The sequence below is a fragment of the Macaca fascicularis genome, chromosome 6, assembly GCF_037993035.2.
Source record: "Macaca fascicularis isolate 582-1 chromosome 6, T2T-MFA8v1.1".
In the NCBI taxonomy this organism is placed as follows: domain Eukaryota; kingdom Metazoa; phylum Chordata; class Mammalia; order Primates; family Cercopithecidae; genus Macaca; species Macaca fascicularis.
In genome coordinates this window covers 64,057,828-64,085,675 of record NC_088380.1, presented here as the reverse complement: position 1 = coordinate 64,085,675, position 27,848 = coordinate 64,057,828, and the positions used below count along the sequence as shown (strand labels likewise).

The 27,848-nt window shown below is 39.8% G+C and overlaps 1 protein-coding gene across 2 annotated transcripts in view; it reads right to left on the bottom strand.

The window, feature by feature from the left end:
* Nucleotides 1-27,848, bottom strand: part of RAB3C (RAB3C, member RAS oncogene family) — a 293,496-nt gene that overhangs the window by 229,700 nt on the left and 35,948 nt on the right. The window lies entirely within an intron of this gene.

Genomic DNA, 27,848 nt, shown 5'->3' with positions numbered 1-27,848 from the left:
GACCTCTATGCCAGGCTTGAGACCCACTAGACAACTCCATTCTACAGAGACTCAAACTTTACAGTCTAAAATGGAACCGAGTTTCTTTAAAAATGACTGGCTTTTTCTCTCTGCGCCTGATGTCTTAGATGTCATAATTATGAGTTATTAATATATTCCACCTACCATGCAGGCACTGGGCTAGGCATCTTATACAAATTATACCATCAAATCCTCTCAGCATTCTGTAAAGTCAATATCATTATCATTATCCCTAGAAGAAACAACTGAAGCTCAGAGAAGTAATTCCCTTACAGTCATCCAGCTAATAAGTGGCAGAGCTAGAACTGAAATCCAATTAATAGAATCCATATTCTTAATCTTAGGCTATGGTCTGACTCAATTTCTCATAAAATAATTAATAGAATATTTTGTTTTTTTATAGGACAAATATTATGTCATAGAGGGCCTGTATTTGTGGAAAATAAAAACAGTATTGCTCGGCTGGGTGTGGTGGTTCATGCCTGTAATTCAGCACTTTGGGAGGCCAAGGCAGGTGGATCACCTGAGGTCAGGAGTTCCAGACCACCCTGGCCAACTTGGTGAAACTCCAACTCTACTGAAAATACAAAAATTAGCCAGGCATCATGGCAGGTGCCTGTAATCCAAGCTCCTTGGGGGCTGAGGCAGGAGAATCACTTGAACCCAGGAGGCGGAGGTTGCAGTGAGCTGAGATCTCAACAATGAGCTGAGATCACATCCCTGCACTCCAGCCTAGGCAACAGAGTGAGACTCCATCTCAAAAACAAAAACAAAAACTAAAACAGTATTGCTCTAGCAATTTAAACACACCTTGATATAGATGAAAATCAGTGATGTCCTCATGAGTATTTTGAGATCTGCATTGTGAGCTTTCTGACTTGGTAACATTGTGACCAATTTAACCTGGATTCCAACTTCCTTTTTTTTTATTTTTGAGACAGAGTCCCTCACTCTGTCACTCTGTCGCCCATGTTGGAGTGCAGTATTGCGATCTGGGCTCACTGCAACCTTCACCTCCCAGGTTCAAATGATTCTCATGCCTGAGCCTCCCGAGCAGCTGGGATTACAGGTGTCCACCACCATGCCCTCCCGAGCAGCTGGGATTACAGGTGTCCACCACCATGCCCAGCTAATGGATTCTAACTTCTATACATAATTAAATAGAAGAATAATTCCAAGACATAGAGAAAGAAAACAAAGTTATAGTTTACTAGGGTCCTAAAAGTAAATGTCACAGGTGTCACCAGAAGCAGAATAGCTGAACATGCATAAAAATAAGCTGGCCAACTGATACTTGTGTCATTTATCCTAAATTCACTGAAAAAGAATTATTCCATATTGAAATAAGATTGAGGATTTTAAAAGGACAATGTTCTTTTAGTTGTTATGATTCTAATTATCTGCAAGTATGTTCAGCCACATGCCCCATACTTGGGAAATCTGTTACAACATGACAGGTATCAGATTCTTTATGATATGTAATTGGTAATTAGCTATACAGGCAGACTGTTGGCAAATGTATCACATTTTCCTTTGTGAAATTTAGGCAAACGGCTCTCAGTTGAAAACATACATTAAAGAGTCTGATTTGGCTTCCAGGTTGATGCATGATTGAAAGTAATGATTTTCTACCTTTCAAGTCATCACATGTGACCTTCTAAAATCCCTATTATAAACTGCCCATTTCTAAATCATGCCTCTGTGTGGCCACAACCAATTAATTACACCACTATTACTGAAATGGTTTCCTGCCTTACTTTCCATAAAATAGTTCATTAGCTTTGCAGAGATTTTACTTCAATACTACATTTAGTTTGCACTCCCTGGGATGTTTCAAACAGAAGAGTGGGCACTCTAGGGAGGAAGCGGTGGGGTTAAAAGAGCAATCAAGAAATACATATATGGCTTTAAAAATGTTCTTGGTTGTGAAGGAAAAAACATCGCAAGGGATGTTAGTAAGTCAATACCACTGTTTTTCTAGTAGGCTTTTCTTACATGATTATTTCAGGTGAGTTACAACTCAGCTTTCTCTAACAGGAAAAATATACTGTGAATCTCAGGGAGCAATATCTATTATTATTGTTGTTGTTTTTATAATGCTTAAAATTTTATTGAGGCCTGGTATAGAGTCCCTTGTAGGTAGAATATGGTTGGTGACTAGACTTAATAACTGCATTAAACTGGCAGACTGAATGTGAGGAGAGCAGTCGACAGAAATAGTTATAAGAGAGAAAGAAAGCTCAGGTAGAAGAAAAATCAATAGATCTGGAGTCTGGTCACATGGAATGTCCAGCTTTGGTGCTACCATGTACAACCTCCCATGAATTATTTCAGTTCTGGGTGCCTCAGTTTTATCTTCCATTGAACTGGAACCTAAAGCTAAGATTGCTTAAGTCTCATTTGGTTCTAGAGTTCTATGGTTCAGTAACGGTTCAAAACAATTCACCATGTTTAGAATCAACATTAGGCTGACAGCAAATGCATCTCATCATGCAAACAGCATGGCTTGATAATAGAAATGGCTCATAAAAAGGAAGTTAGGCTAGACAAGGCACAGTGTACTCACGATTGCCAGCCCTATGCACAGGTGTTACTACTATTGTCCTTATTTTCTAGAGGAGAACAGAGGCACAGGGGAGTTACGTTATGTGTCCAAGGAGCCTGTGCTCTTAGCAACTACACTGCCCACAAGCCAATATTGGTCAGACATATTCCAGAAATTTTACAACACAGAAAACATAAATAATAACTTTTTTAAAACAAAAAGTGGAGAAAAAGAACAAAACAGCTAATAAACGAGACTGATATTGGAGACAAGGGCATAGGTATGAAAACCCTAGAGGTAGACAGACTTCTCCCCAGTCATAGAAGTTACTGGTCCACCTAGATGGTGCTGAAGGGGCAGGTCATCCTGAAACCTGCAGCCCTGAGGAATGGAGCAGAGAGCAAACTCCTGCAGGAAGGTTTGTTTGCTTGTTTTGTTTTCTCTCCCAACTCACTAGTCAGATGAGCGACTCTGGGTAATGTTGAGTAAGGAGTAGAAGAGAGGCCAGAGTGCTCCCATCACGGGTAACAGTTGGAAAGAAAAATCAGAAATGGAGAAGAAATGTCTCAACCTTACCATTTCTGCTGGTTTTTCATTAATAATTTAGTTCCTCATTTCCATGCTATTTCTGGTATTAAAATTATTTAGAACATTTTGACCAACATGAAAATAAATTGTTACCATGCGCACTGGTGGAGCTGCCATGGTGGCAGGCTTCTCTGCACTCTCTCGTTTTCCCCTCCATAAGTGGGCCACAGCAGGAGGATTGGAAAAACTAAACAACGGTACACAGTGAGAACAGCCTGTTCCTTAAACACCACATTTACAGAGATTCTACATTCTATTGACTACCGAATACAGCCTGCACCAGCACATAGTATACCTCCATTCTTTTAGGGGTCAACTCATTTTTCACTCACACATTAACTTTGCTCTGATACAAACTGACAGAGCACACCAGATCTTATTATATGAAGTGCTCACAGGTGATGACAGTCAGCCTGCAGAGGAGATCCAAAGCAGCTAAAGCAGTTTATTTACGAACATGGATCCAGGTTGCTTGGTTTGATGGGATAAATCACAATCCAAGGAATGATCTGATTAAGAAAAATATGTATTTCTTTATTTCTAAAACAAGAGTGCAAAATACCAAAAAGGTAACTCAGCTAAAACTGTCTTTTGGAAGCCTCTGCTGTCAGATGATTGGAAAGTTAGTTTAATTACAATATTGCACTAGAGTACTAGTTAACAGTAGAAGAATTGCTGTCCTCTTTATAAAATGATGTTAAGTGTGATTAGCATCCTACAGAGGACACCTTCTCTGACAACACTGTCTCTGAAAGACACATCTGATTTCCTATCTGCTCTTTCATTTCAGGAGACTTTGGTCACACTTATGAGAGGATTTTTAGGGTCAGATCTTTCAGCAGCATCTTATATACCACCTGATGCAAGATAGTCTCAAAACCAGCACTTAGCATCATGGAAGTAATTATAAATAATAATTATGTCCTCACAGTATGTTGGCTCATAAATTTTAATGGAGCACTCTCTGCAATGGTGATTGCCAACTTTCCTGGCATTTGTGGGATCAATGTTTATCCAAATAGAAATAATATAGTCTGAATAATTGCATAGTCAGCCTGAATCTTCCCTTCCTCATTCCACACTCCAAGATATTTTAAATGCATATGGTTTGGGGGAAAGGGAGAGGGGAAGGCTATCCTGCTTTGCAAGTTCTGATGTACACTCCTGACATTCATTTTCCTGGCAGAGATATAGGTCATGAAAAATAGCTCCAAAGCAAGCAGACACGCTGGCTGCCAGCAGCTGGAAGTTTCTCCTTTCCAAGAGGCCAGAATGAGCTCAACTTTAGGAAAGGAACCAGGGGAGGCTGCTCCCTTTTCTGTCTCTTTAGTCTCTGTTGGCTGGAGAGGGGCTGGGAAAGAAATCCAGCTCACACTTTAAAAAGGCACCAGGAATACCCAGCATGACTGCTCTTTTATATTATGCCCCTGTGTGCAGTAGATTCCCTTTATGTAGTGAGCTTCTCTAGCTATTTAAAAATTATTGATTAGTTGACAGAATCTGTGGATAAAGAAAGAGACTGGAAACGTTAAGAATTCTTGACAATGAAACATCATTAGGGAAGGCAGGGTAACATCTTTACAATTATAAAATAGATCTTTGAGAACACATGATTTTATATCATCCAAGCACAGTTAACAGATATGTTTTAGAGAAGACACTGTTTGAATTTGAGTTCCTTTAAAAGCGGAGCCTGAGGAGGGAACTTGTGGTGCGCAGGTGGTTTGTTTGGGAGGTGATTCTGGGAAAAAGGAGTGAAGTAACAGGGAGCAAGACTGAGGAGACAAAGTTTGTGTTCCCCCAAAATTCATATATTGAAGCCCTAATCCCCAGCTTGATGACATTTGGAGGCAAGGCCTGTGAAAGGTAAACGGGCTTAGATGAGGTCATGAGGAGGTGGTCCCTATGATGGATTATTGTCCTTAAAAGAAGAGAGGTCAGGGCTCTCTCCCCTCTGTGCCATGTGAGGACACAGAGGAAGGCAGCTGTCTACAAACCAGGAAGAGAGCCTTCACCAGAAACCAAATCTGCTGGCACAGGTATCCCGGACTTCCCAGCCTTCAGAACTGTGAGAAAATAATTTTTGTTGTTTGAGCACCTTGTTTATGGTATTTTCTTATGGCAGCCCAAGCCGACTGAGACAGGGAGGGTGGGACAGGAAAGAAGAAAAGGACAATGTAAAGATATATCATGCATACCTCGATAATGTATCTTTAAAAAAAAATCAAGGTCATGGATAACGTATCTTTACATTGTCTATTTCTCCTTTCCTATCTCATTTATTTCAATGAGCAAGGGTGTTTCAATACAGCTATTATCTGAAAAGCATACAGAAAGCTTTCTAGAACTGTCCACTTGAAAGAGGGAAGGCTCAATAACTTATCTCCTGGCTCTGGTCTTCTATCAGTTGAGGGTTAGTGTGAGAGTGGCAGTGTTTCAAGGCACTACACTTCCAGGCCATACATGCAAGTGTAGACCTAGGGAGCTGTGCCGTCAGAAAAGCCTTGGCAAATGCAGAAAGGCAGGCATGGTGTGCTTGAGGTGGGATGCTGACTGTGCACCGACCTGCCCACTCAGCCTTTGGGGCTAACATCAGAAGCAGGCCAAGGAACCTTGTAGGGAACTCAGAGGCACCTGCTACATACCTGCTACTACACTTTGATTACTGAACAAAGAAAGATCAATTTCCTAGTGTTGATGTCAACTGCTTCAAGAGCTTCTAACAGTGATCCATATACAGCTTGCATACATTCAATGCCCGAGGTGACATATAATATCTGTTTCCAGCTATTTTCTTTTCTTTCTTTTTTTTTTTTTGAGACGGAGTCTCGCTCTGTCGCCCAGGCTGGAGTGCAGTGGCCAGATCTCAGCTCACTGCAAGCTCTGCCTCCCGGGCTTATGCCATTCTCCTGCCTCAGCCTCCCGAGTAGCTGGGACTATGGGCGCCCGCCACCTCGCCCGGCTAGTTTTTTGTATTTTTTAGTAGAGACGGGGTTTCATCATGTTAGCCCATGTTGGGATGGTCTCGATCTCCTGACCTCGTGATCCGCCCGTCTCGGCCTCCCAAAGTGCTGGGATTACAGGCTTGAGCCACCGCGCCCGGCAACTATTTTCAATTCTGAACTTTGTTTCTCTGTTCTGACATTGTTTCTCTACAGGTTTAGTCTGCTGAAGTTTCTATTATACTCACACCTAACATATATCTATGTGAGTTGTAAAGTGGGTTATAATTACAAAATAACAAGGACTTTAAAAATTTGTATAATGGTTTTAACATTAGTATGGCTTGTCTTTTGGATACATTTATTTTTAAGAAAATAATTGATGGCCGGGCGCGGTGGCTCAAGCCTGTAATCCCAGCACTTTGGGAGGCCGAGACGGGCGGATCACGAGGTCAGGAGATCGAGACCATCCTGGCTAACATGGTGAAACTCCGTCTCTACTAAAAAATACAAAAAACTAGCCGGGCGAGGTGGCGGGCGCCTGTAGTCCCAGCTACTGGGGAGGCTAAGGCAGGAGAATGGCGTGAACCCGGGAGGCGGAGCTTGCAGTGAGCCGAGATCGCGCTACTGCACTCCAGCCTGGGGCACAGAGCAAGACTCCGTCTCAAAAAAATAAATAAATAAATAAATAATAATTATATATATATATATATATATATATATATATATATATCTCCATGAGAATAAAAAAAAATTAAGCATGACCAAAATATGCCATAAACAAAATGCAAAGAATTAGAAAAGCTTATTTTAGGAAAAATAAGCTTATTTATAAGAGGAAAAAGCCTCACAAATCAATAAAAATAAAGATGCACAGAACAATAGAAAAGTTAGTAACTTATGTAAGAAAAAATGCAAATGGCAAATAAACATTTGAAAAGACACCTCAAAAGATGAAAGGTAAAATATAATGAATTCAAAATTCGCAATCAAAAGAATGATTATGACAAGCATTGCAGGGTTCAAAGAAATAGACATCTCATGCCCTCTTGTTGGAAGTGTAAAATCACAGCAATTAGGATGTCAACTTGGCAACATAACTGTAAGAACCTCAAAATTCTATTTTCTGGGATTTATCCACACAAAGAGGTATTTATACCATTGGAAATTGTCATTATTTATAATGACAAAAATAATCAGGAAAAAAGAACAGCCAGTAATAAGGTATTGCTTAAATAAATTATTCCTATTATTTGAAAAGCATACAGAAAGCTTTCCAGAATTGTCCACTTGAAAGAGGGAAGGCTCAATAACCTATCTCCTGGCTCTGGTCTTCTATCAGTTGAGGGTTAGTGTGAGAGTGGCAGTGTTTCAAGGCACTACACTGTATAAGTAGTATTCCTGGCTACTTATAACCAGGCTTTCAATGCATATTTAAATATTTTAGAAAAGATTCATAACATATATGTGAAAACACAGTTGGTGATATCATATGTATATTTTCTTTAAAATATGGAATATACATATAGGGAAAAATTGGAAAGTTGTATGCTAAATAGTTACCTTTGGGCAGTAACATTTCCAGTGATGTCTTTTTCTTTCTACTTTTTGTATTTGCACATTTTCTACAATGAACATATGTACTTTTAAAACACCAATGAAAGCTAATCATCTTTCCAAAAAGTCTACTTCAGTATTAAAGTTAATTATGACTAAGCCTTGAATGGGTAGCTCCAACTACTTTTTCTGTCTTTCCACCTTTCCTTTTAAAAATTTTTATCTTTTAAAGGAATATATTAATGTTGGAACTTATAGTATATCCAAAATTTAAAGAGTTACTCTAAATCCTGTCTATTCTTCTTCAGTTAAGTCTTTTTATAGGGAAATCCCAGAAAAAATTTAGAGTCATAAGGGATAGAAATCGCAGATCTTTTACTGTTCCAGCACCAGAACATATCTGGATAATGAGTATTTAGTCATTTAGAGAGAGAGTGAGTGATAGCAGGAGAGACAAAGGGAAAGAGGAAGACAGAAGAACAAAGGAAGAAGAAGAAAAGTAGGTAAAAAATTACAGAATACAGCTTGAATGTTCAACACTTGTTTTATTTTCTTTCTTGAGTTCAGGAAGCCAGAAAGGTTTATTAAAAGATTATTAAACCTTTTATCATTCAAGCACAGTTAAAAGATAAAGTGTCCAAATATGACACTTTTGTGACACCAGGGATGGGGAATTGGAAGAGAGTATTAAACCATTCAAACTGAAAAGTTTAAAAAAAAAAGTTCTTTGAATTAAAAAAAAAAAAAAAAAAAAAAAAAGATGATAATGCTTACTCAACATGCCCATTCTTTCCATGGTTACTTTCCACTAATTGTGAATTTAACAACAACAGTAACAAATAACCTAACCTATTATTAAAAGTTTCTTTCCTATTCATGCTTCTGATTTCCATTATGCTCCTTAACAGGTTTTCCAAAATTTGTTATGTGATGTATTGAATATGCAAAAATTTTACAAATGCAGGAACTTTAAGGACACATATGAAAGGCCTTGACATTACAAAAATCAGGAGATTGAAATTCTCATATGCCCTTCCTATCTTTTTGGTGGTCTGTTACTGCTTTCTCATTGCAACAATGTTCTTCGGGAACTGAAAAGGAGACAATTCCAAGGCTTATGATTCACCACTTTCTGGGTGATTTATTTTTCATCCTGGTCTGGCACATTTTGTTTCTCTTTATTTGTTCTTTTATAATTAGAAGAGGCTGATAAAATGATATTAACATAATTGAAAACAGACTGGAGAAAGCATTTGGTGAATATAAAATCCAAACAATGGACAGGGATATAGGGAGTCAAATCAGAAAACTCAAGAACACAAGTGCAGACAGATAAATAAGACAAATGTAAATAAAGGGACAGAAATGCAAAAGCAAGGTGATGGCTAATCAAGAGGCATCCATAGTAGGACATGAGTCAAAAGACAGGATTCAGCATTCAAGTTATGATGGATACTTGACCAGAACCCAAACTGAATGCAAGGATTAGCATTCACAGCAGGAATGTAGTTTCTAAAAGGACTGGGATGCTAGGGAAGCACATTTGGGCAGGAACCCATCTACTAGAGAGCTGGGATAGAAGAACAAGGAAACCAGTTTCTAGGAAATTGGGATACCAGGAAGATCAGACAGAAGATCTCTTTGAAACTCAGCAGGTGAACAAGAATGTTTTGGTTTTGTATATTCTCTTCATCCAAGAAGGATTGGTTTTCAAGCTGGGGTGGAGCCAAAATAATAAATACAGTAATTATTTCAGCTGCCTCAAGTTTGCAGGCTTGAGCGCAATGAGTCAAACAGGTAATTAACGTAATACTATATTCTCTTTGGCCCGTTCTTTAACTTTCCTAATTTGACAGCATTTTATTTTTAACATACTCAGTAATTTTCAATGTCTTCTTTTCTCTACTTCCCAAATGCAGGTATAAATTAGTAACCAGAATTAAATAAAAATTTGTGTTAACACAAATTGTGCATATATCTTCTCCCATTACCAAACACCATGCATTGTCCACCTTCTAGTGAACTCTTCTCTCCTGAGCACCTTATTAGCCACATCATGATCATAGACTGTCTTCTCAAACAGTGACAGAACGGTATTTAGTTTCCTTCCTGTGTCAGGTAAGAAAACAAATGCTCAGGGGACAAATTCTCTAGAGGTAAAGTATGCTCTAGAGCAGAGCCTCTGGGGCTGAAGGAGGACTAAAGACTCTGACAATGTGCAAACCCTGGTCCTGACAGGCGCTTGCACTAGCCAAGTCCCAGGAGGTTTCTAGGTCCAGACAAAATTAGTCTTGATTTTGATTCCCAGGATGACAATTCTCTGTCTGGCTAAAAAATATCTGTAGAAATCATTCCTGAAAGCTCAGGGAACTATTCTGTGGGCCAGATGACACCGCTTTAATTTAAAAAGGGGTTATTTGGAGGCAGGAGCCTTTATAAGTCACCAATTCACTGCTTTCTTTCTTTAACCCGTTGCACCCAGATTAAAATGCATTCCTTTGGAAAGCTCCCATTAAGAATGGACAGCAACCTCCCCATATAACTTCCCATGTTTGACAAAACAAGAAAATCTTATGCATTTGATCTTAAACTTTTTATTTGCCATTTTAGCACATCTCTTCCCACTTGGTCTTCAAGAAAAACAGAAGAGAGCTGATAACTTTTACATAGTATTCCAGTGTTGTGACTCTGGACGTGTGATAGCTCTGATGACTTATCCCTTCAACTCACTGAACACTGGACAGAAAATATTCTTGTCACCTCTTTGAGTGTTTTTACATCAAACATCCACCTTACCGTGGTACTTTTACTTAATTGAATTCAATAACGCACTTGTACCAAAAAGTGTTGCTCTTTTGCATATATTATCTCACATCCTGTGATGTCTCTATCAGCTTTATTGTAGTCCAATTATAAGTCTTCATCTTGAATAAGTCTTCATCTTCTTCTGCGAAGACGATCAACAACCTCCAATATATTGTTACGACACTGCTCCAGCTTTTCTCTCCCATTGACTTGGGAACTGACATAGACCCAGGTTCTGTGGGGCCTGAAGTTTATAATATTTGGGAGGCATCTTGCACAACTTTCCATTTTTCTCAAGGAGAGCGTCAGGGAGGTGTGGCCTGAGGTGGTGATGGTGAGGCCCTCTGATTTAGTAGTTTTATATTAACAGGGGAAAGTTTCAAAATGGCAAAGCACAACTTTCTGAGATTGGATGTTGAATTTTTTCTTGGTCTAAGCCACAAATAATAAGAACTAATATTTCTTGAGTCTTACCATTTATGAGGTTCTGTGTTAAATGAATTACATGTTTTATCCTGGTTATTCCTCATAACCATACTATGAGGGAGATATTCTAATATGCCCATTACACAGATAAAGAAACGAGGGTTGAGAGAAGTTAGGAAGCCTCTAGAATGGAGCTGATTCAGGATTTGAACCCAGACAGTTTGACATCAGGGCCTGTGCTCCTAACCAGAATGCTACACTTGCTTCTGGGAGGCAGAGCTCTCCCAAGTGATCTTATTTCCCTGTATATTATTTCCTTAAACTTTTCAGTGGTGTGAATACATATCCCTCAACTTGGACTCCAGAAATAATGGGAAAGAAGAACAGTGATGATTATGAGAACTAAAAGTATCTAAATAAAATTTGGGAGTACAAACAAACAATTTTTTTTTTTTTTTTTTTTTTTGAGATGGAGTCTCGCTCTATCACTCAGGCTGGAGTGCAATAGTGCAATCTCGGCTGACTGAAGCTCCGCCTCCTGGGTCCATACCATTCTCCTGCCTCAGCCTCCCGAGTAGCTGGGACTACAGGCGGTCACCACGACGCCTGACTAATTTTTTTTGTATTTTTTAGTAGAGATGGGGTTTCACTGTGTTAGGCAGGATGGTCCCAATCTCCTGACCTCATGATCCGCCCACTTAGGCCTCCCAAAGTGTTGGGATTATAAGCATGAGACACCACACCCAGCCCAAACAAATTTAACAATTAAATATGTATAGGGTAAATGAGTATGATCATAACTCTGTTAGATATTACTATACTCATTCATGAATTCAACATGTACTGAGATCTCCTATGGGCCAATAACGCTAGATACTGAGACTCCTGAATTAAATAATGGCCAGCCCATAACCCATAGGAACCCACATAACTTAGTAGAAGAGGCAGATGAGGAAAATCATAATCTGAATGATAGATTATTCATGTATCTGTTAAAATATGACTTTTATTCAGATATGGAAAGTTTTAACTGTTGGTCTCATCTCGATTTCTTTCTCTTCTCTATCTGGAAAGAATGTCCATATTAAACGTTTTTCCTGGCACTATTTACTATTGAATCCTTGTCACACAAATACACAAGTTATAGGAGAGTTACGGCAGATTCCCTGTAGGCTAGATGCCTTTACGTTTGTGCCTCCCCCTCCACTTTCCTTCCTATAGTCTAGTTTTAAGAGACCTTATGGGTCCTTTCCATAAGATCTGCCATCTCCAAGAGGGCTTACCCCATGGATGGAGTCTGCCAGAGATGTGTCTGTATATTCTTCTGCCCTTGTTCTAAAAGATGTTGTACAGCAATGGTTTTCCAGGATGAGCCCTCTCTGCCTTCCTCTAGATAAGGGGTTGGGAAGTTGAAGAAGTGAAACCCTATGCTTCCTAGCCTGCTGAAAACAGGTCAGTTCCCCCTAGTCATTGGAATGTTCCATATGCCTTCCTTTGAAGACATGACTCCATGACACAAAAAGAAATTTGCAAATCACTGTGGGAAATGCTAAAAAGCTTAAGGAGACAAACCTCTCTTTGGTTGAGACAGAGATAGTACTAGAACCTCCCATTTTGCTTCATGTCCAGTTCAGAGACTACAATAGAAAACTGAGATGAAGGTGAATGGAGAGAAAATGCTTCTAAACCTCAATATCTAAGAATGTAGTGAATAGGAGGAAAAAGAAAGAATCCAAAGCAAAGTTAGCAACCAGACAGAAGTGGGACTGTATTCGGTCATGGTAAGAGGGAAGGGAATGATAATAGGCTGGTAGGGAAAGAAGGAAAGGGGATGAAGCAGCAAGTAGAACCATTGTCAAATACAGTATGTCAGAAGCTCTTAAGCTTTGATGCTATTCTCCAGGTACATATACCCTCTGTCTGCAGCCACTCCAAGAACAGACCTCCAGCCTGCTGCCATATTTGGGCCAATCTAAGACTGTTATCCGGCTATAGAAAACAGAAGGAGGTCTGAGAAAAGGACCTTAGTCTGCCCTTTCCCCGATCCATCGTCAACGTTTATAGACTAAAGTAGACCTCCCTTCAGCCCTCCGTGAACAGACACAACATGACAGGATGACCTGTCTCTCAGAATGGCAGTTACTACCTGGGAAGGTTATTAGAAATCCATACTCCCTGGTTCTGTTTACAGACAGATTTGAATTCAATAGGCTTGAAATGTGGTTCAAAGTCTACAGTTTTAACAAATTCCCCAAATGATTCTGACAAGGGACTGACTCTGGGACCACACTTTGAGGTCTGTAGAGACAATGGTTTCTATGTTAAAATTATTGACCAGACACTCCTCTGGGAGACAATGATTCTGATAAACCCCAGCATAAAAAAACTGTTCACCCAGGCTTCTAGTTTCTACAGCCTTCTTTTATCTGGTTGCTTTCATATGTGAATCTCTCTCATATTCTGAGATCAGACCATCTGTAAATTTGAGTGCCTCCCAACTGTAGAATCACTTTCATGTGTCATCATCAAGGCCAGGCTGAAAGGTCTCAGCAGATCTGGATTTTCACCAGTCTCTGAGTAAGAAGCCTCTCTCCTTTAATCTCTGCTTTCAGTCTTTATGTCATTACAAAACTTAATTTAGAATTTCATTCTCAAAATCACATGTACAGACCTTGCTACAGCATTTGCAGAAGCTAGCCATACAGCAAAGTAAGAAAAATGCTTTCAGTTCTCGGTTTTATTATATTTTCAATTGACTGTAAATTTGTGACAAATTAAGTGGTAGAGATAAAATATTCTGAGTTTTGTCTTAACCTGAAGGTTAATTGCTTTGCAAAATTTGAAGAGAGGAAAAACCCTCAAAAACAAAACTATTATCTTTTTCCTTTCTTATAGTAGGAGGACAGATCTATTGTTTAATTAAAATGAAATAATTTATATCAGTCCATTTCTCCCCCTCAATTACAGTAAAGTGTCAATAATATACCTTGTGAGTCTGAGTCAGTCTTCATACAGGGACTCTAATCTGAAGAGTCCAGGGAAGATGGCCCACCATTCAACTATTGCTGAAAGCTCATTCATTCCTTTGCTTCACAAACTACTACTTTAAAATGTAAATACCATTACATATTTGAGACATGAGCCTATCAGTCATGCATAACTTCATGTAACTGAACATTTAGCTTCTGATAAACTTTGAAAGACTCGGATTTCAGATTCCAAGAGCTTGTTTTCACCAGCTATAATCCCTTTTTCAGAATTTTGCCAGAAAACCCAATGGCTTCTCCACTCAGTTGCCCAGTTTGTAAAGCAAATGGAGGATGGAGGAAGGAGGATTCATCATATTTGTCACCTGCCTCTCTTCTCAGAAATGGGAAGACTGTTGCTCCAGTGAGCCAGATTTGAGCAGTGAGGTGGTGCCATAGGACCTATTTTCCAGTCCTTTGCACTTGCTGTTACCATACTGTTGAAAATAGCTGGTATAAAAGGTATGTATTTGTGTTTTCATTTACTCATTCTCTCACTCAGATACTGCTGAAAAACAAAAACTTCATTCTGGTTTAGTCTTCATTGGCAAGACCTTCACTCTTTGTCCTGAGCCTCAGACCTGGCTTCCAGGAAAGTCACCTATTGTCAGACGATCTCCTGCGTTTAATCTGCCAGCATAGGGGGGGTTTCCAATCACTGACAACAACAAGGCCTCTTTATCAAGATGGACCTCTATAAAGAAGTGCCCCTTACGATATATGCCAACATTGCTGTAGTCTTCTGCTAACATTATTAATGATTTATATGAGTGCCTTCTATGGTCTAGAGCAGTGGTATTGAAAATGTGGTCTGAAGTTTCCTAAAGTCTTTCAGAGGGTCTCTGAATTGAAAACTACTCTCACAATAATACTAAGTTTGTATTTGCCTTTTTCATTGTCTTTCTCCCATGAGTGTACAGTGGAGTCTTCCAGAGCTTACATGATGTGTGATAAAGCAACAGGTTGAATAAGGAAACAGACATGAAAAATCAGCTGTCCTTTATTAAGCCAGATATAATGAGATTTTTTTTTAAGTGCCACTTTTCTCACTAACTGTATTGTCTTTCAAAATGTAATTATTTTTCATTAAAATATGCTCTTTATGTGTACATACAATGGGCTTATTGTTATTTTAAAATGAAAATAAATATGTTTAACTTTCTTCATTTTAATTTATAATACTTTAAATATCAATAGCTATAACCCACATACAAACAAGGTCACTGGTGACCTCAATAATTTTTAAGGGTGAAATGAGTTAAAAAATACGAGAACACCATAAGAGGCACAATACACACATTAGGTTACTCCTTAAAACAGCCCTACAAGCCAAATATATTTTGCCTACAAGGCAAGTATTATTATCCTTAATTTATAGAAAATTAAAACCAATGCATTACAGAGTTTAATAATTTGCCTAGAGCCAAACTATCAGACACCCAAAACCCTTTACTTTTTCTTGTGCTGTCTCTCTTGCTGCTCTTATTAAAGTTGGTTCTGAGTTAGGTGTATTTGTGAGACTGAATGCACAAATAGACAACACCCAGACCACATGTAAAAGCAGAACTTTGACACACAACCTGCAGCAACCTTCCCAGGAAACCAACCTCCTTATCTACAATAAACACCAGGAAAGCCAGACTGCTAGAAGTCAGACTTGCGGGAAGCCACACTGCTCTAATTAGTGACAATCCTGGAGGCTTAGCAAAAACTTTTGTAACAATTTTCCCAAAAGGGCCAGGACTTGATTGATAACTGACAGCTTCCCCAATTTTTGTCCCTGCTTCCAATTTAGGATCAATCAAAGAAAGCAAAATATGCACCACTAGCCAATCCCATAGGATGCCTCACTTCTTGTTAGCATGCCTACAGTTTACCCATGCTAACAGCCTGCAACCAGGGCATATATGAAGGCTCCCCTTTTTTCCACTGTAAAGCTTTCCCATTCCTCTGTTTGCCTTTGGGTCTCTGCCAAAATGCAAGTGATGGCTATAGCTAAGCCTGTTCTAATTTGGCTGGTCTTCTCTTTATTTTGACGCCTGTTTCTATGTCATTATTTAATAAGTTATTAGAAGATAGGAAGCTTAAAAACTCTTGGCTCCCTCTCCTCCATGGCCTAGCACTTTGTGTAACACACTGCAGTCATTCATAAATGTCTGGTGCCTTAAGCTGCACCAGGAGTTGTTTGACTAAAATACAGCCCCTGCCTGGCTCTCTAGCTGTGTCCTTTATACTGTCCAGTTATACATAGCCCAAGGGGGTCTATACCACTCTCCACATCACTGAGTCCCAGATATTTGGGCTTCCAAAACCAAAATAATGTTAATAAATAAATACAAATGGGTAATTGACAGAGGATTGCCATCTCCAACAAAAAAAGTTTAAAAAAATCTACCATCCACCAGATTACCAAAACAGCAAGAAGAATTTAATTATAATAAGTAATATTATTTTCAAGTATTTTCTTAAAATTAAAAAACTTTCACTTTTTTTGGCCTTTTTTTTTTTTTTTTTTTTTTTTTTTTTTGAGGTGGGGGGTCTCACTGTTTCCCAGGTTGGTCTTGAGCTCCTGGGGACTCAAAGTAATGCTCTCACCTCCACCTCCCAAAGTGCTAGGATTACAGGCATAAGCCACCACGCCCAGCCCTTTATAAAAAACACATTGACTTGCTCTTTTGGGGGAAACATGTTTGTCAGAGGCCAGTGTGGGTCGGCTGTTGTTGTGTGGGAACCTTGCTCATGCAGCAGGGGGTGCGCTCAGCCTGGCAAGGCGGAAGGCCCCCTCTGAATCCCAGCCCTTCTTTGTTGTGCTGGATATGTTTCTTTGCCTTCCAGATCCACTCCTTACCAAATCTCACCCTACCCTGTGCTCCTGGAAACTAACTTTTGTGAACCGCTAAAACAGAGCAGTTGCTACCCTGTTCCACTAACCTCAAGGTGCGTTCAGCCCATGGGAGGTACAGGCAAAACATCAGAAGGTGGGACGAATGAGAGGTCCAAGGCATCTGCGGCCCCTTCCGTGATGAGCTGCTGATTGGCAGCGGCTGTGTTCTAAAAGGCCAAGGCTCTAATGTAATGTCCTTCTCCTATTACTACAGCTACAGTTCTTTCCTAGCTGCTCTTTCTCTGTTCCCTTCAGTCCAAGGGGATAGTAATGACTCTCTGATGATAGCTCTGGAGTCTGCATCTTCCTTTATTACTTCCCGAAGCCCTGCACACATCTTTGTAAAATCATTAAACTCCCTAAAATTATCCTCTGTTTCTCTCCAGAACCCTGTCTCATACTTTACCTACTTCAATTCTTTTTTTATTTTATGTCTTCTTTGTACTTTTCTATTGTTTATCTATTGTTTTTCACATGATGCTTTGTAAACTTTTTTTTTTTTTTTTTTTTTTTTTGAGACGGAGTCTCGCTTCGTTGCCCAGGCTGGAGGGCAGTGGTATGCTCTCAGCTCACTGCAATCCCTGCCTCCCAGGTTCAAGGATTCTCCTGCCTCAGCCTCCCAAGTAGATGGGACTATAGGCACCTGCCACCAGGCCCAGCTAAATTTTTGCATTTTTAGTAGTGACAGGGTTTCGCCGTGTTAGCCAGGATGGTCTCAATCTCCTGACCCGCCTCAGCTTCCCAGAGTGCTAGGATTACATGAGTGAGCCACTGCACCTGGCCCCAGTGCTTTGTAAACATTTTTAAATGATTTAGTTGCTTCCAGAGATTGTAAAACAAGATGGAGACCTTGCTTTCCCTCTCTTCATATGCATCAGCCCCTTCAGCAAAGTGATTTGTATCGAGTGATGCTCACATTTGCTATCTCTTATCTCGCTGTTCAGCTGCCACAGTGGCAATGTTCAGTACTAGCAAAATTAGTGTTAGGAAAGGAAAAGCAAAAGGAAAAAGAAGAATACGCCTACTACTGAAAATAAGTACTATCCAACTAGGAAAATGCTGTACTTTTTTCTTAAGTCTGGCTTGAAAAATTAATATGGGGTAATTAAATGCTTAATTTGCACTGAAGTTAAGCTGTGTTTAATGCCAGAACAACTGGTCAGTTCAGTATAACTGTAAATGAATCAATAGAAAAATAACTACAGGTGACCTGGTGGAGTGCACACAGCTCACATCTTAGACTAGAAGCTGCTGACATCACTAGGCAATATCCTGAGGAAATCATATCCCAGTATGTGAATTACAGCTCTCTGTGGATCCAATGATTTATAATTGTTTTGCTCTAAGCCAGGGCATCAATTTATGAGCATTTAATAAATAAGCTGTATTGGTTTGCCTTTCCTGTGCAGTTGATGACTCTGTTTAGATGCACAGACGGCTCCAAAACACTAGCATATTAAAATTTACCACTGGTTGGTGAGAGGAATCCAGGTGTCCAGAAAATATGCCACCTTGTCAATATGCTTGTATATATCATTACTTCAGGACACCAAAATTGAAGTTCTTCATATAAATACCTGCCTGCAAACTGGCAATTTATTTACCAAGAAAAGTACTACTACTTGCTGTTGCAGAAAGTATGGCGTTAAGTAGGTTTGGCCCATAAAATAAAGGCTGTTGAGAGAAATAATAATGATTTGTTTCTTAAGTACTTACTATATGCCAGGTATTGTGCTAAGAACTTGGTAAATATCATTTTATTTCAACTTACAGTAAAACTATAAGCAAAGTATTATTATTGTCCCCAGTTTACAGATGAAAACACTGTCATGGAGAAGTTAATTAACTTGCCCAAGGTCATAATATCCATATATCTTACAGCCATAATTTGAACTCAGACGGCCTGGCTTTGGAGCCCATTCTTGATCACAAAACTACTATGTGATATTTTTGTCTTAAGGGGATTTAGAACCAAGTAAGTCTAGAGTAGGCCTAATATAAAAGTAACACCAATGTGTTTAGGCAGGTTAAACATTTTGGTTGGTAAATTTATGAAGATTACAAAACAGTGCAAAGGGAGGCTTCTATGAGATTAAATTAGATCTCCCCAGTGCCCTTACTACAAACCTCATGCATACTAATATAAAAGATCTTCATACCTACATATTGAGCCACTTTCCTCTCAACTTGGCTAACAAATGACAATGAACATGGTTTATAAGAAAAAAGAAATAATGAAAGTAAAAAATTAGAATGAGAAAGGAAAGCAGCTAGAAACATGAAGAGGGACAGTTTGACACTGAAGAAAGAAAAGAAAACATACTAAGTGGAACTAAGTATACAGAAAACATCATCAGATATTGATAATCCTGAGCGTCAAGTTGGCTTACCTTTCATGTTCTTTTTTTCCCCTATGATAAACAAATGTGCAGCACATATTGAAATAATTTTCGGCCGGGCGCGGTGGCTCAAGCCTGTAATCCCAGCACTTTGGGAGGCCGAGACGGGCGGATCACGAGGTCAGGAAATCGAGACCATCCTGGCTAACACGGTGAAACCCTGTCTCTACTAAAAAATACAAAAAACTAGCCGGGCGAGGTGGCGGGCGACTGTAGTCCCAGTTACTTGGGAGGCTGAGGCAGGAGAATGGCGGGAACCCGGGAGGCGGAGCTTGCAGTGAGCTGAGATCCGGCCACAACAGCACTCCAGCCTGGGCTACAGAGCGAGACTCCGGCTCAAAAAAAAAAAAAAAAAAAAGAATTTTCATTACAAGATTTAATTTGTTTCAAGTTCTCACTATTTGAAGCTTTACTTATCTGAAACTTCAGTTATACAGAACTGCCGTTCTCTGCTACCAAAACTATGGTATTCCAATTTTTTTTTTTTGAGACAGAGTCTCACTCTGTCACCCAGGCTGGAGTGCAATGGCGTGATCTCGGCTCACTGCAACCTCCACCTCCCAGGTTCAAGCAATTCTCCTGTCTCAGCCTCCGGAGTAGCTGAGATTACAGGCGTACACCACCACACCCGGCTAATTTTTATATTTTTAGTAGAGATGGGGTTTCCCCATGTTGGTCAAGCTGGTCTCAAACTCCTGACCTCGTGATCCACCCGCCTCAGCCTCCAAAAGTGCTGGGATTACAGGCATAAGCCACCATGCTCGGCCGGTACTTGAACTTTTAGAAGCTTTGAGAGCTGCTTAGCAGTCTTGGGATAGAAGTCCTGTAGGAATTGGGCTGACTAGAGGATCACGAAAGAGATCAATCTGGATGGAATATAATGTCATGATTTGTCCATTTGTACCTGATATATTCCTGGAAAAAACTTTTTCCTCTATTGATTGTTGGCTACCATTTGATTTCTTATTTTAATCAGTTACAAGGTTTGAAGTTACTCTATAAGCAGTAGAAAGAGTTATGTGACCAGGGGGAATTATTTAAACACTCTGAGTCTTGGTTTCCTCTTACCTTATAAAGAGCAATATTAATACCAACATTTCGAGGTTAAAAATAAAATTTCGAGCATTACAAATAAAATAGGCATAGTGGCTGCTCGAGAGCAATTACTCATGTTGTACTTATAGAGAAAGGGTACAGCAGAACGGATTAAGAGAAAAAGCTCCAAAGCTGGGTGGTACACACTCGGATCTGCTAGCCACTTCTTGTCTATGTGACCCTGGGCAAGGTATTCACACACTCTGTGCCTCAGTTTACTCATCTGTAAACTAAAGACAAGAACAGCGTCTATCTCACAGGGTTTTTGTGAGGATTAGAAAACTTACTACACACAGTTGTACCTGGCATATTAGGGATCACTGAAAGCCAGTTAGGGGTTGGGTTTTTTTTTTTTTTTTCAGTTGAGTGGATACTCTTCATTTGACAGATCAGATAACTGCTTCCCAGAAAGGTGAAGTCATTTGTCCCAAGGTTCCACAGAGAGGTCTCAAATCCAGGTCCCCTGCCCCAATGCCTCTTCTTTATCCCACTGTCTTGACACACCTTTGCCTGCATGTTTCACTATACATTGCTCTTTGGTTCTAGTTGTTGTCAATGTTTCCCATCTCCCACATGTGTCTTTCAGTCCCTATAGACACACAGGTAAATTTTCTACAGAAGTAGAGGTGGATTTCCGTGAAACTGATTAAAGATTAGGCTTTGGGTACCTTCCAAGTGGGCTTTAGCAATGTGTTTGTATGGTCACCTGCTTTCTGTCACTTCTTCATAAGGAAGACATTGTGTCTCTTTTTCCTTAAAGAGGACTGGCAAACTGTAAAAGCTTCAAACCCAACAGTATTAATCCACCTCTGCTCAAATAGGGGCAAAATGGGAAGAAAATCAGGCTTTGTTAGCTCAGTTAGCGTCTTGTATCAATCCGCACTGATCACCTAAAATAGGCTTCCCCCTCCCATTGTTGTTTTTTGTTTGTTTGTTTGTTTGTTTGTTTTTGAGACGGAGTCTTGCTCTGTCGCCCAGGCTGGAGTGCAGTGGCGCGATCTCGGCTCACTGCAAGCTCCACCTCCTGGGTTCACGCCATTCTCCTGCCTCAGCCTCCGGAGCAGCTGGGACTACAGGCGCCCACAACCACGCCCGGCTAAATTTTTGTGTTTCTTTTTTTAGTAGAGACGGGGTTTCACCGTGTTAGCCAGGATGGTCTCAATCTCCTGACCTCCTGATCTGCCCGCCTCGGCCTCCCAAAGTGTTGGGATTACAGGCGTGAGACACCGCGCCCAGCCTGTTGTTTTCCATTTATCAGAGGGCTCTGCTTAGTTCTCCACAGCACTTACCACACTCTGTATTTCCTGTGTATGTTTACTTTCAATCCTTAATTCCTCCATGGTATCTGGCACATAGTAAAAACTCAGTAAATAGTGAGAGAGTGAGTGAGTGAGTGAGTGAATGAGTGAGTGAGTGAGTGAACAAATGATTCTTTTCCATTTGTCAGTTCTCAGCTCAGATATAGATACACCCAGGAAACCTTCCAGAGTCCCCAGGACGGTGTTGGGCATCCTCCCTGGGTGTGCTGTGCTCAGGCCTTTTGGACCATTTATAGCAGCAGTGGAATTCCATCTCTTTGTGGCTCCTTATGGCAGACCCTTGGCGTGCTCTACCATTATATGCCCAATGCCCAGCACAGTACCTGGCATATAGTCGGCACCAACAAGTATTGGCTTCAATTAAATTACTTAATTGAATACAAAAGTCTGAATTTTGGTAAACTATTTTTAGAAAAGAAGAAAACTAACATATAGTGAGTGCCTGTTTTGTGCCTAGTTTTGAACTAAGTATAATTTACAATAGCAAATACTTAACAGCTCAGGGGTAGGTGTTATTTTCCCCCACTTCACAAATGAGGAAATGGAAGCACAGAGAAGTCAGGGCTTGAGGTCACACCCTAGTGAGAATCAGGGGCAGCATCTGAACCCTGGGTCACCAGACTCCAAAGTCCCTGCTCAAGCCACGAGGCCACTCTACCCCGTGGCAGAACACAGTTACTGACCCACAGGTTGATCCTTTCTTCTACGTTCGTTTTCCTATCTTCCCATGTAGCTGGTAAGCTCTATTAAGCCAGGAACAACGTCTGTACCATCCTTTGTATTTTGTCAATGCTGAGAAGAGTGGTTAAACACAGTGGGATGTAGGAGCTCCTGCGTTCAGCTGCCTGACAGAGTGAATGTTTTCAGGCATCTTGACATTTCAGACACAGTATCAGTTTCCTCTCAGGAGTAAAACTAAATCTTGCCTTTCTAAATCTCTCAGGAAAAGCAGATGCTAAGTTAGAAGAAATGTGATGGGGGAAAAGAGCATACAAATGACAGCACCAAGAATGGTCTTGGCAGCTGTCACTGGCTTCGGTGGTTTTCTTAAGAAGCTCGCCTGGGCAGAAAGTGTTGTTTCCTTATAAATAGACCAGAGGACCTGAATGTTATCCTGGAATCAATGGGCAGGGTGACTAGGCCACCTGAGCACCAAATGCAAAGATTATAGGCTGAAATATTTTCCTGTAGGTATTGATACCATTTTACTTAGACTCCTTCTTTCACGCCCTTTTCTTTATATGCACATTCTCCAACAGCAGAAACAGCATTCCAGAAATGTGCAGGAAGAAGTTAGTTGAATGTGCTCCAGTCCCTCCTTCTGTGCATATCTATGTGTTTTAAACACAAAACAGATAATGCACAAAGTGCTCATGCTGCCAGATAGCAAGTTCCAAGCAAAACAACTGGTTCTTTTCTATAACTATAAATAATATCTTGGACAGGTCATAAAAACTACTGAAAGATACTGAGTAATTATACAGCACAGAAAAAGTACTTGCTATGAATTAAAATATGTGGAATTTAATATCAGATCTGAAAATTCTGACAAATCACTTGGCTTCCCTGGATCTCTTCCACCATGTGGTCAAGTACATCGGCTTCAGACTCAGCGCCCAGGTTGGAATCCTGCTTGTGACTACGACCTTGGGCAAATCACTTTGTCTTTCTGGTTTTCTGTTTAAGAGAAAAGACAGCTAATAATACCACCTTGCTATAAAAGAGAGCTAATAATACCACCTTGGTTTATTTGGTTATTGCAAAAAATAAATTTTAAAATGCATAGAAACATAAAGTGCTTACTTTATGTGTCAGCACTGGGCTTGATAAATGTTGCTATTATTAGTAGTATCATCAAATGAGAAGGTTGAGCCAGAAAATCTGTCAGATCTTTTCGTGACTCAAGGTACTAGGTCTCCAAATACTGAGACCCAAAAATGTGCCAATCCTGAAGTAACAGACTTGGGAATCACAGCATTTGTCAGAGTGAAATTAGTGACAGAGACTGCTCCTGAGGCCCCAAGAACTTTCCCTCTGTATTAACCGTGTCTTTTATTTTTAGATTTTTTATTTTTTGTATTCTGATGCTTTGACATTTGGGGCCTCACTGATTCTGGAGGGACTGACCCTCCCAGGATTAGCCAGTTTCTAGAGATAGTAAACAACTTACTGGAGCACTTTTTTCAAAGGCAAACCAACCAATCCAGAGCACACAGTCCCAACCACCTCCATTTCAGGGCTTTCACACTCTGGGCCACTATCCATCTGCCCTAACCACTCCAGGACTTACCAAGTGCCAGGCAACTGGGGGATCGCTCCTGTGTCCCAGAGCCCGTTGAAATTGTTCAAACTAGCTAATCTGAACCCTGCGTACTCTGACCCTCCCATTCTTTCCTGCTTCCACAGACAGGAGGTGTAACACATTTGGGAAGTATAAATGTGTCTGTTACTTGTTAAAATGCTTTATTTGAATGTGGACTGTTGCAAATCTACTAATCCAGTTTGAAGAATCAGAAAATCCCTATGCAGTGCATGACAAGAAAGCAAACCATCAAGTAGAAAACAAAGAGAGGTTTCCCACTCAGGATCTTCCTTCCTGATGTAGGAAAAATGCCACTTGAGGCTGGGCATGGTGGCTTATGTCTGTAATCCCAGTACTTTGGGAGACTGAGGTGGGTGGATCACTTGAGGTCAGCAGTTTGAGACCAGCCTGGCCAACATGGTGAAATCTCATCTCCCCTAAAAATATCAAAATTAACCAGGTGTGGTGGCACACACCTGTAATTCCAGCTACTCTGGAAGCTGAGGCTGGAGAATTGCTTGAACCTGGAAGGCAGAGGTTGCAGTGGGCTGATATTGCACCACTGCACTCCAGCCTGGGAGAGAGAGTGAGACTCCTTCTCAAAAAAATAAAAATAAAAACAAAAATGCTACTTGAAAACTGGCCTCAAGTTTGATTTTTCTATAGCTGGAGGATTCCACTGACAACCAGGTTAAGGTTTATTACAATTTTTGTCATACAACACTTACCTTGAGAAGAAGTATAATGTAGTAGAAATCAGACTAGCCCAGCTAGCAGGAGACCTGGACTTTAGGCTCCGCTCTGGTACTAACTGTAAGGTAAGGTCAAATCACTTAGCCTCTCTATATCTTGGTTTCCTAACTTGGCGGTTCTCTCTGGGAGCAGTTTAAAATGAATAGAGTGATCCAAACTAAATCAATGTCTGAAGCCTGTCTTGGTAGAGAAAATGGTATAGTGTATTAACCCATGATGACTTTCATACTGTGAAACCATTTTGCCTCTTTTCTTTGAAATGTATAATAGGCTAGGATGAAGATGATGTGGATTTTAATGAATTAGTTACACATAATATAAATGCATAAAAATACAATAAGTTGGGAAGAACAGTTCACTGCTTGGTTATTAAAGCACAATGAGATGACAAGCCATCAGTGCTAAATATATTTCCAAATAAGTGATTTGTGAGAGTTGTTAAACAATCATAACTACCTACAACTAAATATTTTCCAGCACACTTACATTATAGCATAATGCAAGGATTCCCGGAATTATTACAGGAATGCCTATACTTAAGCATACCACTGTTGCTCCTCATTATTTCGTCTCCTGCATGCCTCCAATGTGAACTCTTTCAAAAACATTTTCAACATCCCAGATGCAACAATCAAGATTGCCATCTTCAAAAAAAACAACCACCACCATATTCAAGAAGACTCTCAATTAGAGCAGTGTTAGAATGTGATAGACCTAGCTTGGAATCCCCTCTTAGCCATTCACTATGTGCAACCCTGAACAAGTTATTTAATTTATTTAACTGTCCTATATGCAAATTTATCAAGTAAAATAGGACAGTAATAAATTAAAAGTTTGGTTGTGAGAATTAGAGATAAGGCATAGATAATGCCTAACATATGCTATGTATTCAATAAATGCTAGCTATGCATCATATTTATACAATTTGGTATTTGCTTGTAGAAGTGCATAATTATTCAATAAGTATTAATTTCCCTTTCTAACTATACTGCAAGTTCCATAAGCATAAGATCTTTGCGTTGTACTTCTTTTAAATGTTTCACAATCTAATAGACCACAATAGTATATATAATAGTATACACTATTATATATACTATTGTAAAACCAATTTTCACACTCTTAGAATCAGATATGACTTAGGGGCTCCTAATGTACCTAAAGAGGAAGAAATTGGATTATGTTTTTATTGCAATAATATTAATGGTCATTAATCTACTATTGTGACTGATGAGGGGGGAAAAGTGAAGGATTCCCAAGTGACTGAACCCTGATGGGAGTGTGGGCATCCACAGAGCAGGAGAATGGAGGCCCTAGAATGAGGTCTCAGGCCTGACTGTCTATAGACTTAAAGAGTTTTATTTTTTTAAGAATCTAGTAGATTGTGGAAGATCAGAGACAAATTTGGAGAGAATAACATTTCAGAGACTTTTTCGTGAACTTACGGAAACTGAGCAGCATGAGGAGGTATTAGAGTAGAAGCAGCTCAGGGATCTGAGCTTTGGTTGGCCAGAGAAGAGCTATATTCATCCAGAAGTGAGATGTAGACATAAGTAACTTATTTCAATGCCCCAAAAAAGGTAAGTGAATTAGCACTGGCTAGGGACCAGCATTGCTTTAAAGAAAATATTTTTAAGTGTGAAAAATAATTTATATTATTTGAAATATATCTGATTTACATTAAAGTTAGATAATTTTGTACCTCAACAAAGAATTTCTGTCAAAAACCTACACTGAAAATTTGCCAGAAATTATAAGACTGGCTTAACACACCATGCTGATGTTTTATCTAAATGATTCTAACAACTATTTTTAATTATCTCTACAACAAAAAGAAGAGAAGAAAAAGTGGGGCTATCAACCAGAGGAATGATTGTTCTTTCATATTAGCAAAAAGAACATTGTCACGGAGTTAAGGGATGTATAGTTTCCAAATTAATTTAATTTTCCATTCACCAAAGCCCCTGAGAATTAAGGAACCTTTCTTAAAACTAAATATCAAATGTATCAGATAACAATTGGGTTGCCTGCAGTTTAAAAGGAAGAGAATGAATCAGGACCCATACATGAAGCAATGGACAAAGCTTTTTCTGTCTCCATACAGAGGAGTGTGAGATTGGTATCTACATTAATTGAGGTCAAGTTTCTGAAGAGGAACACTCCCAATAAAAATGCCTTTGGGGAATGATGGAGCAGGGAATATGCCCAGCCTAAGGCCTACTTGTACAAGTTCTTATGTGATGCATGCCTGTGAATTATAACGAGATTTGAAAGACTCTAGAGTTAGAATAAGTAAAACAGTAACGGCCTATTGTAAGCTACCTAAGAAGGTACCTGTCTGTGTATATACCTGCATCTTTAATTTTTACTTTAAATTTCTACTTTAATAAGACCTTTAAGATGTTTAAAGGTCATTCACTTTATACAGATTTTTAAATAAAGGGCTGTTTTCTTTTTTTAAAAAGTTAAAATCCTCTACTCTGGGATTTGTTTGTTTTTTGTTTTTAGCTTTCCATATTTATGAAGGGAGGCTTATTGTCAGTCCTACTGATCAGTCCTGGCACCAGCACCAAGTGGTAGTAGCTGTTGTAAATGTCTCAGAAGGAGGTAGAAAACACCTCTTGGGAACTGCCTGATTACAGGGCAAATCAATTTGAGTGGCAGAGGTACAAAGGAATAGGAAAAAGATGCCAAAATTTACTGTAGAAACATTCTTCCTATGTACATATTATGATAGCCATAAAATATTTACTACATCAGTCTTTTTTGGTGTAACCATTTTTTTAAATTGGCTGCTTCATCTTTTTTTTTTTTTTTTTTTTTTTTTTTTTGAGACGGAGTCTCGCTCTGCCACCCAGGCTGGAGTGCAGTGGCCTGATCTCAGCTCACTGCAAGCTCCGCCTCCCGGGTTCACGCCATTCTCCTGCCTCAGCCTCCCGAGTAGCTGGGACTACAGGCGCCTGCCACCACGCCCGGCTAGTTTTTTGTAGTTTTTAGTAGAGACGGGGTTTCACAGTGTCAGCCAGGATGGTCTCGATCTCCTGACCTCGTGATCCGCCCGTCTCGGCCTCCCAAAGTGCTGGGATTACAGGCTTGAGCCACCGCGCCCGGCCGGCTGCTTCATCTTTTATATTGCCTTGGACCTGCTATCCACATACATTTTCCTCTGTTTTTTGCTCACTGGTCTCC